Here is a 17009-nt window from a genome sequence, read left to right on the forward strand (position 1 = left end):
CCCCCTTTCCTCCCTCTCTCTCGCCCCTAGTGTATTATGTCCTTAAGCTCCAGCCTACAATGCAATTTCTGTCTGTCTGTCTGTCTGTCTGTCTGTCTGTCTGTCTGTCTGTCTGTCTGTCTGTCTGTCTGTCTGTCTGTCTGTCTGTCTGTCTGTCTGTCTGTCTGTCTGTCTGTCTGTCTGTCTGTCTGTCTGTCGTCTGTCTGTCTGTCTGTCTGTCGTCGTCTGTCTGTCTGTCTGTCTGTCTCGTCTGTCTCGTCTGTCTTCGTCTGTCTGTCTGTCTGTCTGTCTGTCTGTCTGTCTGTCTGTCTGTCTGTCTGTCTGTCTGTCTGTCTGTCTGTCTGTCTGTCTGTCTGTCTGTCTGTCTGTCTGTCTGTCTGTCTGTCTGTCTGTCTGTCTGTCTGTCTGTCTGTCTGTCTGTCTGTCTGTCTCTGTCTGTCTGTCTGTCGTCTGTCTGTCTGTCTGTCTGTCTGTCTGTCTGTCTGTCTTCGTCTGTCTCGTCTCGTCTGTCTGTCTGTCTGTCTGTCTGTCTGTCTGTCTGTCTGTCTGTCTGTCTGTCTGTCTGTCTGTCTGTCTGTCGTCGTCTGTCTGTCTGTCTGTCTGTCTGTCTGTCTGTCGTCTGTCTGTCTGTCTGTCTGTCTGTCTGTCTGTCTGTCTGTCTGTCTGTCTGTCTGTCTGTCTGTCTGTCTGTCTGTCTGTCTGTCTGTCTGTCTGTCTGTCTGTCTGTCTGTCTGTCTGTCTGTCTGTCTGTCTGTCTGTCTGTCTGTCTAAGGCATTCAGTTGTACAACTACCTAGGTAGCCCCCTCTCTCTCTCTTTCTCTCAATTTCAATTCAATTTCATATAAAGGGCTTTATTGGCATGGGAAATATATGTTTACATTGCCAAAGCAAGTGAAATAGAAAATAAACAAAAGTGAAATAGAAAATAAACAAAAGTGAAATAAACAATAAAAATGTACCTTAAACATTACACTCACAAAAGTTCCAAAATAATAAAGATATTTCAAATGTCATATTATGTCTATATACAGTGTTGTAATGATGTGCAAAATTTGCACCATTGTAAATACAACCTATATTTATGTTTATTTATTTTCCCTTTTGTAATTTAACTATTTTAACTATTTAACTGGTCTTTTGTCCAATCACATCAGATCTTTTCACATCAGATCTTTTTCAGAGTTGATCTGATTGGTCAAAAGACCAATTAGTGAAAAAAGTAAAAGAATTGGGCTGCCTGTCTAAATGCAGCCTTACTTTCTCTCTCTTTTTTTCTCACTGTTTGGACACTGCGTGTCCATATATACGCAGAGTGCACAAAACATTCGGAACACATTCCTAATATTGAGTTGCACCCCCTTTCACCCTCAGAACAGCCTCAATTCATTGGGGCATAGACTCTACAAGGTGTCGAAAGCATTCCACAGGGATGCGGCCCTTGTTGACGCCAATGCTTCCCACAGTTCTGTCAAGTTGGCTGAATGTCCTTTGGGTGGTGGACCATTCTTGATACACACGGTAAACTGTTGAGCGTGAAAAACTCAGCAGCGTTGCAGTTCTTGACACACTCAAACCGGTGCACCTGGCATCTACCACCATACCCTGTTCAAAGACACTTCAATCTTTTTTCTTGTCCATTCAACCTCTGAATGGCACACATACACAATCCATGTCTCACTTAAAAATCCTTCTTTAACCTGGCCAGTCATGGAAAGAGCAGGTGTTCCTAATGTTTTGTACACTTAGTGTAGTTTTCCATATAATAAAAATAGCCCAAGGGCATACTAAACAATAACACAAGGCAATGCTAAAACACAGGAAAATACAAAAACACATCCCAGTAGTATAGGCAGGAAGTTGAGGGATGAGTCAAATATATAAACCGGTTTCTCATGGTACTGTTCCTGCCAAATCCAGACATATGAACATAATTAGTACAACTTTGGCCACATGGGATTGATAGATAGGCAATACTTAAACAAATGATGGAGGGTACAGGTCAGTGTTTCCCAATCCCAGTCCTCTGAGAGAAGAAGAGGGAGAAGGGGAAGGAATAAAGGAGGAGCGAGGAGTTGGAAAAAACATTCTATTATGTTTTGTTTTGGAGTTCCTTGACATTGCTGTTGTTTTGTGTTAAAGTAAAATGTTTGAAAGGTAGGATAATCTCACATTTATTACATTTACATTACAATTAAGTCATTTAGCAGACGCTCTTATCCAGAGCGACTTACAAAATGGTGCATTCACCTTATGATATCCAGTGGAACAACCACTTTACAATAGTGCATCTAAATATTTTAAGGGGGGGTTAGAAGGATTACTTTATCCTATCCTAGGTATTCCTTAAAGAGGTGGGGTATCAGGTGTCTCCGGAAGGTGGTGATTGACTCCGCTGTCCTGGCGTCGTGAGGGAGCTTGTTCCACCATTGGGGTGCCAGAGCAGCGAACAGTTTTGACTGGGCTGAGCGGGAACAGTGCTTCCTCAGAGGTAGGGGGGCCAGCAGGCCAGTGGTGGATGAACGCAGTGCCCTTGTTTGGGTGTAGGGCCTGATCAGAGCCTGAAGGTATGGAGGTGCCGTTCCCTTCACAGATCCGTAGGCAATCACCATTTAAGTGCTATGGTTTTGTGTTTTGCATTGTGTGTGTTTTGTGTTTCTGTTGTATATTTTCTGTTGTTGTTGGTGACTGTCATACATTAAAATTATAGAAGTAAAATCTTTGAAAAGAAGGATAATCACATTTATGTGCTATGCCAATACAAATGCAGTCTGAGTGCCAGTCTGTTTGTGCTATCATGCCAACTCATTGTCACTCAATGGCTGCATTTACACAGGCAGCCCAATTCTGATCACTTTTCCACTAATTGGTGTTTTGACCAGTCACATCAAATCTTTTCACTTTAGATATTTTTCAGAGCTGATCTTATTGGTCAAAAGACCAATTAGTGAAAATAAGATCAGAATTGGGAGGCCTATGTGAAAGCAGCCATTAAGTCACATACAGTGCCTTGCGAAAGTATTCGGCCCCCTTGAACTTTTCGACCTTTTGCCACATTTCAGGCTTCAAACATAAAGATATAAAACTGTATTTTTTTGTGAAGAATCAACAAGTGGGACAAAATCATGAAGTGGAACGAAATTTATTGGATATTTCAAACTTTTTTAACAAATAAAAAACTGAAAAATTGGGCGTGCAAAATTATTCAGCCCCCTGAAGTTAATACTTTGTAGCCCCACCTTTTGCTGCGATTACAGCTGTAAGTCGCTTGGGGTATGTCTCTATCAGTTTTGCACATCGAGAGACTGACATTTTTGCCCATTCCTCCTTGCAAAACAGCTCGAACTCAGTGAGGTTGGATGGAAAGCGTTTGTGAACAGCAGTTTTCAGTTCTTTCCACAGATTCTCGATTGGATTCAGGTCTGGACTTTGACTTGGCCATTCTAACACCTGGATATGTTTATTTGTGAACCATTCCATTGTAGATTTTGCTTTATGTTTTGGATCATTGTCTTGTTGGAAGACAAATCTCCGTCCCAGTCTCAGGTCTTTTGCAGACCTCATCAGGTATTCTTCCAGAAACTTCCTGTATTTGGCTCCATCCATCTTCCATCAGTTTTAACCATCTTCCCTGCCCCTGCTGAAGAAAAGCAGGCCCAAACCATGATGCTGCCACCACCATGTTTGACAGTGGGGATGGTGTGTTCAGGGTGATGAGCTGTGTTGCTTTTACGCCAAACATAACGTTTTGCATTGTTGCCAGAAAGTTTGATTTTGGTTTCATCTGACCAGAGCACCTTCTTCCACATGTTTGGTGTGTCTCCCAGGTGGCTAGTGGCAAACTTTAAACAACACTTTTTATGGATATCTTTAAGAAATGGCTTTCTTCTTGCCACTCTTCCATAAAGGCCAGATTTGTGCAGAATACGACTGATTGTTGTCCTATGGACAGAGTCTCCCACCTCAGCTGTAGATCTCTGCAGTTCATCCAGAGTGATCATGGGCCTCTTGGCTGCATCTCTGATCAGTCTTCTCCTTGTATGAGCTGAAAGTTTAGAGGGACGGCCGGGTCTTCGTAGAGTTGCAGTGGTCTGATACTCCTTCCATTTCAATATTATCGCTTGCACAGTGCTCCTTGGGATGTTTAAAGCTTGGGAAATCTTTTTGTATCCAAATCCGGCTTTAAACTTCTCCACAACAGTATCTCGGACCTGCATGGTGTGTTCCTTGTTCTTCATGATGCTCTCTGCGCTTTAAACGGACCTCTGAGACTATCACAGAGCAGGTGCATTTATACGGAGACTTGATTACACACAGGTGGATTCTATTTATCATCATTAGTCATTTAGGTCAACATTGGATCATTCAGAGATCCTCACTGAACTTCTGGAGAGAGTTTGCTGCACTGAAAGTAAAGGGGCTGAATAATTTTGCACGGCCAATTTTTCAGTTTTTTATTTGTTAAAAAAGTTTGAAATATCCAATAAATTTCATTCCACTTCATAATTGTGTCCCACTTGTTGTTGATTCTTCACAAAAAATACAGTTTTATATCTTTATGTTTGAAGCCTGAAATGTGGCAAAAGGTCGAAAAGTTCAAGGGGGCCGAATACTTTCGCAAGGCACTGTATATAAACCAGTTTTTCATGGTACTCTTCCTGACATTTCCATTGTTGGTTCACCACAGAGGTTTGCAGTAAATCCAGACATATGAACATAATCAGTAAAACTTTGGCCACAAGGGGCCACAAGCATAAATCAACTGATGGGGTCAGTGTTTCCCAATCCTGGTCCTGGCCATGAGGACCATAAGGGGTGAATAATTTTGTTTTTACCATAGCACTAACACATTGAAACAAGTAATCAACTCATCATAAAGCCTTTTATCATTTCATAAAAGGCTGTTGGTAATAGGGCAAAAACTAAAACGTGTACCCCATTGGTTCCCCGGGACCAGAGTTTGTAATTTGAGAAACAACTGGTGCATGTGCTTTATAAGGATTTCAACTTGTATGTGACTTGTCTAGGCCCAACTGCAGCAGAGACAGTAGTGGTTATACCGAGATGGATAATCTGTGGTTGTGGTTATTTCCCCTGGAAGGACTGGATACTGTATGTCTTCCAGGGGAAACTTGATAGGTTTCTGTGCATCTGGATCCCCGTGGTTCAGTATAGGGGAGAGGATGCAGTGTTGAGAGGGGTTGGCTAGCCTGTAAGAGAAGAAGACGAGGGACAAGGGAAGGAAAGGAAGAAAGAGTGATGAGTTGGAACATAGTGACAATGCTGGATTTTTCTTCTTCTTCTTTTTCTAGTATGTTTTTGGAGTTCCTCGACATTGTTGCTGTTGTGTTGTGTTGTACATTGTGTTTGTGTTGTATGGTTTCTGTTGTTGTTGGTGACTGTCACGTGTTTAAATTATAAAAAGTAAAATGTTTGAAAGGAAGGATAATTTCACATTTATGTGTAAAAAAGTCATACAAATTTAGCATGAGTGTCAATCTGTTTGTGCTGTCATGCCAACTCCTTATCGCTCATTATCATGCCAAACATGTTTGGCTTGACCAGGCCAATGCCCACATTCCACCCTGACAATGATCTCTACTTCGGCCACAAGGGTGTGATAGAGGGCCATAATCAATCATCTAATGGAGGGTATGTCAGTGTTTCCCAATCCCAGTCGTGTGACCCTATGGGGTGGATATTTTTGCCTTTGCCCTAGAACTAACACATTTTATTAACTTGATTCAACTCATCATCAAGCCTTTGATTATTTCAATCAGGTGTGTTGGTGATAGGGAAAAAATTATAATTTTGGTTTCCCAGGAAAAGGGATTGTAATTTGGGAAACAATTATGTATTTATTTAACTAGGCAAGTCAGTTAAGAACAAATACTTACAATGACAGCGTAGGAACAGTGGGTTAACTGCCTTGTTCAGGGGCAGAACAACAGATTTTTTCCTTGTTAGCACTGGGATTTGATGTAGCAACCTTCCGCTTACTAGTCCAACGCTCTAACCAATAGGCTACCTGCCACCCCGTGTATGTGCTTAAAGGGTATTCAAACATGTTTGGCTTGACAAGCACACAAACATAACTGGGACCAGGCTAATAAAAATGACTGGAATACATGTCCATGCAATATTGTATGTCTCAAACAAGATGAAAAGACCCCATGCTGGTAGAGGAATCAATTTTATATGATCTTAGTTCATTAGTGTCTGACACCCAAACCATACAACCATTCATCTGTCCACATAAAACAACATGAAAGCATTCCAAGCCAGAAATCACAGCCGTGGGTTTATCCTATGGGGAGAGAGTCTCAAATAATGAACTCTGTATTAGGAATATAGCCAATATAGTGATATAAACATCTTCCCCTTCAAATTAATGTCTTGAACCATACATCAATCCAAGTGTAGAATCTTTTTTTTTAATTAGAATCCTGGATAGTCCTAACCTAATTAAAAAACATATCCTTTTTAACAAAAGATTTAAAAAAAAACAAAAAAAAAACGGTAAGACTGATATTTGGAAAGGTGTAAATAAAGTTGATAATGCTAAAAACAGCTGCTGTGCAAAGATTTAATCAGTCAGCTTGGTCTCATAGAATAGACGTAACATAGTAAACGAAGATCAGAGTAACTCAATTTGTATGATATGTTACATTTGGTATGGTGACATATATAACACGAATGTCTAGTGCCCAAAGGTTGCGTGTTCGAATCTCATCAAGGACTTTAGCACTTTAGGTAATTAGCAACTTACTAATGAACTACTTACTACTTTTTAACTACTTAGCATGTTAGCTAACCCTTCCTCTAACCATAACACTTTAACCTAATGCCTAACCTTAACCCTAACCTTAACCCTAACCTTAACCACCTAGCTAACGTTAGCAACAACAAATTGGAATTCGTAACATATCATACGCATTGCAAATTCACAACATATTGTACAAATTGCAATTCTTAACATATCATACGAATTGTAATTCGTAACATATACGAAATTGATGATAGATATCCAGAAATGTAAAATACCATACCAAATTTAAGATATCATACTAATTTGAACATCCACGATTGTCCTTTACTATGTTACGTCTAACCCTAAGTCCAGGTTGCATCAGTCCTATTGCCTTAGCTTGTGCAACAGGTGAGTACTGTATGTATGGCTTTATGGTGGATCAGTAGCTATTGGTGAGAGACCTGAACAGAAGAATAGTGACGTTGTCACGTTATTGTGATATATAAATACCAGCGCAGCAGCCAGCCTCCCTCTCCAAAAGGACTAGCCGAAAAGCTCCAGATGAATTAACTGCATTCCCACCTTCAAATGAATTCTGCACCCCGCAGAGCTGGAGCTTGCTGTTTTACTTTGCTAACAGTAAACTACCCATTCATCACAATCAAACAAGATACTTTGATTTGATAAGAAAATTTATCTTAGTTTACATAACAATAATGATTAGATTGTAGGCGTTTTGAGATCAGCAAAGATGCAAAAACGGATTATTGAGTGTGTGCTGCTCCTGCTTGGAATTGAGACGACGACTTGAACGTTGACTTGATCGTTGTGTAATATAGTCAATTTCTTCAAAACATTTCGTTGCTTTGATACAAGTCTTTAACAGCACCACGTCGAAAAAGGCGCGCGTCCGAAGTGGAAAAGATATGGAAATGCGCACTGCGCGAATGGCTAAACTCGGACGTGCCATGGACAGTGTATGAAACGCTCAGGTAAGTCTTTCAATAGAAATGAATAAAGCGAGCAAATATGTTAGTTTTTTCATGGGAATTATTAAAACAAGATTAAAGTTACATTGTTTAATATGTCCCTAAGCAATGTAATATTAGATTTGAAGGATTGGTGTGCTTGGTGAAAGCAAGACTAATCTAACACTCTTACAGAGGAGCTACTGTACACCTGGATGGCGCGTACCCAAACTGTGAACAGGACGTTAGTGCAGTAATTTTACACGCTACACCATAGAGGGAAACAGATGCGTGGGTGGATGCAGAATCAGTAGTACTAGATCTCTTCTGCAAGGAATCTATTGATTTTGGGTCCAATCTGGGTATATGACGACAACCATATTTCTCATTACATCAAAAATAAAGTTGAGTAAAAATTATACAACCATCTGCAGTCAATTCATTAACCTCATTCATTAATCAACAATTGAACAGTTGCTGGCTAGCTGCAGTGGTGGCCTGCCCATTTGGGCGTTAGGGGCAGAGCCCCACATGTGATTGGTCAAATTGTAAAAACAATATATATATATTATATAATTCATGATTATGTTTTAAATGTTTCATAAAAGTGTGGCAAATGTGTACATTTTACTGTTTAACAAATATATTGTTCAAAACAAGTGGTGCAGTTACTTACTACTCTGCCCTTCATTGACTCTGCCAGCAGCAGCAACTCCGTGGGCGTATAGGCCGTTTGAACATTGCTTGGATTGTTTTGCCACCTATTTGATATGAGGGAGAACTGCCCCAATGAAATCACAGAATTTTATAGCATACATTTTTACAGCACTAAGTAAATGGACCACCCTGGAGCACTCAAATGTTCACTCAGTCAGAACTTCTGGGTCTGCTCTAGTCTTCCTCCCAATGAGTCTCTCACACCAGACAGCTTACTTCTGCTTGAGACTAGATCTGCTCTATCAGTTACAGATGATGCTAAAGCAAAAAGCTAATTGTATTTAACTTGTAAATAAATAATCATAACAGTCATGGAAGCCTGGGACCTGATAAACCGTACATCTACATCCAACAAGAGTGGAAGGACAGAGGGATACACTAGGTAGAACCTTCTCATCGCAGATCTGGTAGGGCAGAAAAGCATGACTGTGGCTGGTCAATTGTATTGTTTCCCCCATGGTGTTTATCAGGCGACATGTTGTGTGTTGACTTACACAGCATAAATCTGGGTTTATCACAAAGCATGATCAAATTAATTAGCTAGCTATAGTAACTTTGAGAAACATTGTGAACTAGTTTGGTAGTATCATGACACAAGGCGAGACCCAGATGCAGACACAGGAGGCAGATGGTTGGAGTCTTACAATGTTTATTAATCAAAAAGGAGTAGGCAAGAGAATGGTCATGGACAGGCAAAAGGTCAAAACCAGATCAGAGTCCAGGAGGTACAGAGTGGCTTGTGGTCAAGACAGGCGGGTGTAACAGTGTAGGTTCCGTCCCTCTCTTCGCCCCAACCCGGGCTCGAACCAGGGACCCTTACACACATCAACAACTGACACCCCACGAAGCATCATTACCCATCGCGCCACAAAAGCCGCAGCCCTTGCAACGCAAGGGGAAACCCTACTTCAAGTCTCAGAGCGAGTGACGTCACTGATTGAAATGCTATTAGAGCGCACCACCGCTAACTAACTAGCCATTTCACATCGGTTACACGGGTACAAAGTCCAGAAACAGGCAAGGGTCAAAACGAGGAGGACTACAAAAAGGAGAAATGCAAAATGCAGGAGAACAGGAAAAACGCTGGTTGACTTGGAAACATACAAGACGAACTGGCACAGAGAGACAGGAAACACAGGGATAAATACACTGGGGAAAATCAGCGGCACCTGGAAGGGGTGGAGGCAATCACAAGGACAGGTGAAACAGATCAGGGCATGACAGGTAGATTTTTGGGTCAAATGAGCCCTTTATCTACCTTTGATAAGCAGATAGCTAGCTATAGTTAGCTGGTAGCGTGTTAGCTAGTTAGCTCCCATGCCAATTTCAAGTCTTTCTAAACTAATATCTGACTAACTCGGAAATAGGAAGTTATTTCAGAATGACAGTTAACTTGCTAGCGCATCATGCTTTGTGACATTATGTTAGCCATCCCCAGTTAGACCATGTGTTTTCACTTATAGCATCTGCATGCTTGTTGCATGCTTGTTGCATTCTCCCTTGGGCACTTGTTCATATGTGAGCTGGCTGCTCATTCTAAATAGACCCACACCCCTGGGTTTCAACCAATCACAGCCGCCACTGGCTAGCTGTCTGTACTTTGCAGGCCAGAACAAATGCACATCAAGTGATTTTGTTGACAAAACATACCTGGTTCTCCGAGGACGGTTGCTTTTTCTTTGGACAAAGCGTCCTTGTATTTGGGGTTGCTGGGGTCGTACAGCAAAGGGTGCTTCTCAACTTCGATGATTCAACGGGTGTCATCCATTTTGCCAACTTTGTCCTGTCAAATCAGAATAACTTCCAAGGAGGGTTGGAGGAGGGGTCTACTCTACAGCATCCTCTGCCTCAAAAGATAATGTAGACCATCAGCTCTGCAACTGCCTTTCTGTTCATCAGCTGGTTTGAATGTTTAAATACATTTGTTACATTTTAGTCATTTATTTACATTTTAGTCACTTATCCAGAGCAACTTACATTTCATACATTTCATTATTATTTTTTTCTTCCATACTGGCCCCCCGTGGGAATCGAACCCAGAACCCTGGCATTGCAAACACCATGCGTTGCAAACACCATGCTCTACCGACTGAGCTACAGGGAAGGCCAAATGTTTCTAAAAAAAAGTATTGCTACTATACATATAACAACCTACCTCCAGTTATAAACTAGGAAGACTACAATCAATCAAATGTATTTATAAAGCCCTTCTTACATCAGCTGATGTCACAAAGTGCTGTACAGAAACCCAGCCTAAAACCCCAAACAGCAAGCAATGCAGATGTAGAAGCACCTAAAACTACAGTTTCATTTATATTGGATTTTCATACAGGTAGCCTTCTACTATTGTATTGATGTTGCCTACTACTATTATTCATGTTTCTATTACATTTTCACTATGAAGCTGAGTGAATATGTTTTTAAGTGTCAAAAAAAGATTTAAGCACTTTGTATGGTGTTTACGCATGTGGATCCGCGAAAAATAGACTCCAAACCTAATTTTAGGTTGCTGCTACAGCAGCTGCACAACACCTATGCTTTATGCACATGCTGATATAGCAAGTAACATTGACTACAGAATGACTCTTATCAACTCTGTATCAAGCAAGTCTCACGGAAATCCACGCATGGCATAGCTGGGCCGTTACATGCTCTTATTATTAGTGTGCTTGCTGAAGGCAAGACCACTCTAGATCTCTTACATAATAATATGAATAATATTTTGGGGGGCATAAATTAACATGGTGTCACGGTTGTCGTAAGATGAAGGAGCGGACCAAAGCGCAGCGTGTGTATCGTTCCACATTTTCTTTATTAAACTGTGAAACTATGCAATACATACAAATAAACTGAATGAACAAAAACAACAAACCGTGACGAAGAGTTACAACATACACTTACTCAAAATCAATCTCCCACAAACCCAGGTGGGAAAAACAACTACTTAAGTATGATCTCCAATTAGAGACAACGATGACCAGCTGCCTCTAATTGGAGATCATCCCAAACAAAACCCAATATAAAAATACAAAACTAGAACATAACATAGAAAATCTAAACTACAAAAAACCCCTGTCACGCCCTGACCTACTCTACCATAGAAAATAACAGCTTTCTATGGTCAGGACGTGACAGGACGTGACAGTACCCTCCCCCCCCAAAGGTGCGGACTCGGAACGCCACCTAAAACATAAAAAAAGGGAGGGTAGGGTGGGTGACTAATGTCTATGGCGGCATCTGGTACAGTACGAAGAACCTTCTAATCCCGCGGATCCTCCAGCAGAGGAGGCGGCTTCGGTTCGGGGCATAACCCCCGCTCCGCCCGCTGATCCCTCCGCTTTTGTGTCACCGGACCCTGTATCGTCGCCGAAGGACCTGGACCGTGGATCATCACTGGAGGTTCTGGACTGCAGACCGCCGCTGGAGGTTCTGGACTGCAGACCGCCGCTGAAAACTCTGGACTGCGGACCGCCGCTGAAGACTCTGGAGTGCGGACCGCCGCTGAAGACTCTGGACTGTAAGCAGTCTCAGGGGGTTCCGGACTGTAAGCCGTCTCAGGAGGTTTCGGACTGTAAGCCATCTCAGGAGGTTCCGGACTGTAAAATGTCGCCGGAAGCTCTGGACTGGGCACTGTCGCCGGAAGCTCTGGACTGGGAACTGTCGCCGGAAGCTCTAGACTGGGAACTGTCGCAGGAAGCTCTGGACTGGGAACTGTCGCTGGAAGCTCTGGACTGGGAACTGTCAACGGAAGCTCTGGACTGGGAACTGTCGCCGGAAGCTCTGGACTGGGAAAGCGCACTGGAGGTCTGATGCGTGGGGCTAGCACAGGTGGTGCCAGACTGGTAACATGCACCTCAGGGCGAGTGCGGGGAGCAGGAACAGGACACCCCGGACTGGGCAGGCGCACTGGAGGCCTGATGCGTGGGGCTGGCACAGGTGGCGCCAGACTGGTAACACGCACATCAGGGCAAGTGCGAGGAGCAGGCACAGGGCGTACCAGGCTGGATAGACTCACTGGAGGCCGGGTACGTGTGGCAGGTACAGGATATACTGGGCCGTGGAGGCGCACTGGAGGTCTCAAGCATAGAGCTGGCACAACCCGTCCTGGCTGGATGCTTACTTTCGCTTGGCAAACGCGGGGCGCTGGCACAGAGCGCACCGGGCTGTGAATGCGCACTGGCGACACAGTGCGCATCACCGCATAACACGGTGCTTGCTCGGTCACTCGCTCCCCACAGTAAGCACGGGAGTTGGCTCAGGTCTCCACCCTGACTCTGCCAATCTCCCCGTGTGCCCCCACCCAAAATTGTTTGGGGGACTGCCTCTCGTGCTTCCGTCGTTGCCGTGCTAGTTCCTCGTCTCGTCGCCGCTCTGCTCTCGCTTTCTCCACCTGTTCCCATGGGAGGTGATGCCATCCAAATTGGATCTCCTCCCACGTCCAGGATCCCTTGCCGTCCAGGATGTCCTCCCAGGTCCATTGCTCTAGACCACACTGCTTGGTCCTTTGGTGGTGGGAGATTCTGTCATGGTTGTCGTAAGATGAAGGAGCGGACCAAAGCGCAGCGTGTGTATCGTTCCACATTTTCTTTATTAAACTGTGAAAATATGCAATACATACAAATAAACTGAATGAACAAAAACAACAAACCGTGACGAAGTGTTACAACATACACTGTGGCGGATGAATCAGAATTAGTTGGGTAACATAGATAATTAAGATTTTTTATTTGTATAATATGCTTATGTGAGATACTTGTCATTAGAATGTATCCCTTTGGATAATGAATGTTGGCAGTTGCACTTTTCCCTTAGCTGGGGCTCAGTCACTTGGGGCCCAGAGAGGGGAGAGGTCAGACTTGTCTTTCAAATGTCCCTGGTGCTATGCAGAATATCAGAAAGGGAAGAGGACAGAATGGAACATTGTCTACATATGTGTGTGTTTTACTGAGGACGGGCCTCTATGAGATAGCACTGACAGAGGAGATTTACGATGTCTTTGGGTAATAACGCCTAAAGAGCATTCCAGAGGACATGAGCTAATGGTTCTGTTCTATACCGTACCAGCGAGAGACGGTTCCAGTTTGGAGTAGGAGGACCAGACACTGGTCTATACAATGAACACTGTTGACACAGCAGTTGCTGTCTGCTATGTTTTACAAATATCTTTCATACACAACTTAACCTTGTGACCCATTCTATGTATCTGTGGTTCATCATGTACGTTGAGAGGGGTGTATATTGGCTATAAAAGAGCTCTGTACTTTTGTGTAGTCACTTTTCAATGGTTCATTAGAGATAGCTCATCATTGAAAGTCAAGGGCTTTTGCAACGCTGTTATTATTAAAAATGTAGTTTAAGTATAACTCTGACTGGTGTGTGAAGTTTGTAACTCTCCTCACTTGGTAATGCAGAAATTAGCCACCACAACACTTACTCAAAATCAATCTCCCACAAACCCAGGTGGGAAAAACAACTACTTAAGTATGATCTCCAATTAGAGACAACGATGACCAGCTGCCTCTAATTGGAGATCATCCCAAACAAAACCCAACATAGAAATACAAAACTAGAACATAACAACATAGAAAATCAAAACTAGAAAAAAAACCCTGTCACGCCCTGACCTACTCTACCATAGGAAATAACAGCTTTCTATGGTCAGGACGTGACACGTGGGCTTGAATGAGAACAATTGTAATACATTGGTAGCTATTCAACATTGTCCTGCTCCTCAGCCAATTAAGCTACAAGACCAACTTTAAAATGTTCAGGCTATCCTAACTACAAAATTCTCTAAAACCTTTCTAAACAATATAAATAAATGTATTTGCATACATTTGCATAACACTTAATGGATTCAATGCCAGCCATAAGAACACAGTGGTGGACATTTTAAAAGCTACCGCTCTTTAACCATTTCAGCTACAAACATTAAAACAACTTTAACATTTTCAAAACTTTCTAAATGATAACTATTGACATTTGCATAAATTACCATAACATTACCCATCTAAAATAGCAGTAACTCTTGAACCGTTCAAGCTAGAAACACCAAACCAACTTTTACATATTTAGGCTATCAATCAATAAATCAATTCATCAATCAATAAATCAATCAATCAATCAATCAATCAATCAATCAATCAATCAATCTTTCAATCTACCTACTTTTTCAACTATAACCGGTCACTACCGTTACTACTGCAGTCACTAGCACTACCATAAATACTTCAAGACAAGCTAGCAAGCACACACATATTCTTTAGGAAATGTACTTTTCTAGTATGTATGTGTTATTCTTTTCACATGGCTGAACCAACTTTATATGTATTATACAATTGTAAAATGTGAACAATTCAAAGCATGAACATTTTTTGCCTGCAGGCTTTTGCATTGATATGCAGCATTGCCTGTGTCTAGTTTTTTTTATTAGTTCAATGACTGACTGTGAAACTATCTGACTTGACGTTAGGTATCTGCCCAGCGTCACCTATCATAGCATTTTACTGTGACAGAAGTCACCCGGAGATCAGCTGATTTATTTCATGCATGTCCTTAAAGATAAGAATGTTCCAATGTGGTTAGCTAAAAATGTCATAAGATAGTTCACAAGGCCATCATCCAGAGTTTCAAATGAACAGATATGCCACTTTTCCAGTTCGTTCTTGTTGCAGGGCGCGTTGACAGGAGTTAGAATTTGACTATAGAAAACCATGCTTTTGTTATGTGTGACATGACAATTGGAGAGAAAGAAGATTACACAGGCAGCCAAATTCTGATCTTTTGCCCAATTATTGTCAAAAGAGCTGATCTGATTGGTCAAAAGACAAATAAGCAGCAAAATATCAGAATTGGGCTGCCTGTGTAAATGCAGCCAAAGAAGAAGTGTGGAAAGAATGTCACCATGCAGGTTTGCAGATAGTTGCCACGTTTCCATCCAACCATTTTTCTGTGTAAAAGGTAAGTGGTATGTAGGAGGGCAACATGATGATATTCCATTAATAGGCTATTTGCTCCAAAAAAGCATTTTCATCGCCATGTGGATTTCCACAAGTGATCACATAACCTTTCACATGTGAAATCATGTGAAACCATGTGGTTTTGGAACACTTCACATGTGATGATATTTCACATTAACCTTCACAGGTGAATTAAAATGTTCACATAATGCACTGCAAGCAAAAATGTGTCATTAGGATGTCCCCAGAACATCCTGAAATAGCCACAGTGTTTTCAACTTACAAATGTGATGTATATGATTACATTGTGTATGTATATTTATACAGTCATTATTATTCAACATGTTCTCACCCGGGATTTGAACTGATAACTTCTTAGTTCCTGGTATTCTGATCCTTCTGCTACGCCACCATGTCTGTGTGAATAACTGAGTTCACCTGTACACTGAGTTCACTTCCTACACTTTGGACTTCAAAGTAAATCTCAGCATTGTATGAAGAAAAACAATTTTTTTATTTATCATAGTGATTCAGGAGTAACATTTAAACATAATAACATTAGACAACTATACAAAAAAATAGATCTAATTGCTGAAATAAGTAAATAGAATCAATGATGAGAGAATAGTCAGATTAACTGATAACTAAAATAGCAGTGCAGATGGCACTCTTTTGCTAAGTGTAGAGATGTTTTCTAGGTACTGAATGTGATGGGCCTTCTGAGAATGTTACAGACTTTGTGGTGCAGCAGAAACATCAGCATACCCAGGTGGGGTCATATTGAAAAGTCACTACTATGTGATCATGCCAAATGTAATCATATTGTCAATGATACAAGATTTGTACACAATTTTAGCTGAACAGCGTACCACTTACCTTAAAACCTCCATTTCATTACTTCTCTTACAAAAAAAAAAAAAGTGAAAATTAAATGAGCATTTTCACATGTGAAAAACTGTCACTTGAAAATCTAATTAGCACTTTAACGGGAAGAACTTTCAAAAGCTGTCACATGGTTTCATGGTATCACATGATGAAATTTTACATCCCCATATTGTCACATTTATTTCACATGAGATCATGTTTTCACATGTGTCATTTCATGTTGTCACATGTTTCTTTTACATGTTATCACATTAACTTCACATAAGATCACATGAAATTCATATGGTTTTTCCTGCAAGGGTACTGCAGTCACTATCACTACTATAACTTATTTCAAAACTATAAATACTTTAAGACAAGCTATCAAGCACACAAATGTTCTTTAGGAAATGTACTTTTGTAGTTTGTCTATTTATTCCACTCACTCTAGCACTTAAACCGCTTACGCATTCAACACTAAACAAACTATAGAATGGGTAGACAGCCCCAACACACATTCAACACTAACCAAACTATAGAATGGGTAGACAGACCCAACACACCTTCAACACTAAACAAACTATAGAATGGGTAGACAGCCCCAACACACCTTCAACACTAAACAAACTATAGAATGGGTAGACAGCCCCAACACACCTTCAACACTAAACAAACTATAGAATGGGTAGACAGCCCCAACACACATTCAACACTAAACAAAGTATAGAATGGGTAGACAGCCCCAACACACA

At 41.5% G+C, this 17009-nt stretch overlaps 1 protein-coding gene across 3 annotated transcripts in view; it reads left to right on the top strand.

The window, feature by feature from the left end:
- Positions 1–7170: 7170 nt before the first annotated feature.
- Positions 7171–17009, top strand: part of LOC106606539 (somatostatin receptor type 5) — a 33361-nt gene continuing 23522 nt past the window's right edge. Inside the window, exon 1 of one of the 3 annotated variants that reach the window (XM_014202809.2) lies at positions 7171–7741. The gene's annotated coding sequence lies outside the window, so the exon portion shown is untranslated. The remainder of the gene's footprint in view (positions 7742–17009) is intronic. The other 2 variants (XM_014202811.2, XM_014202810.2) reach the window with 2 other exon arrangements.

The sequence above is a fragment of the Salmo salar genome, chromosome ssa03, assembly GCF_905237065.1.
Source record: "Salmo salar chromosome ssa03, Ssal_v3.1, whole genome shotgun sequence".
Taxonomy (NCBI): Eukaryota; Metazoa; Chordata; class Actinopteri; order Salmoniformes; family Salmonidae; genus Salmo; species Salmo salar.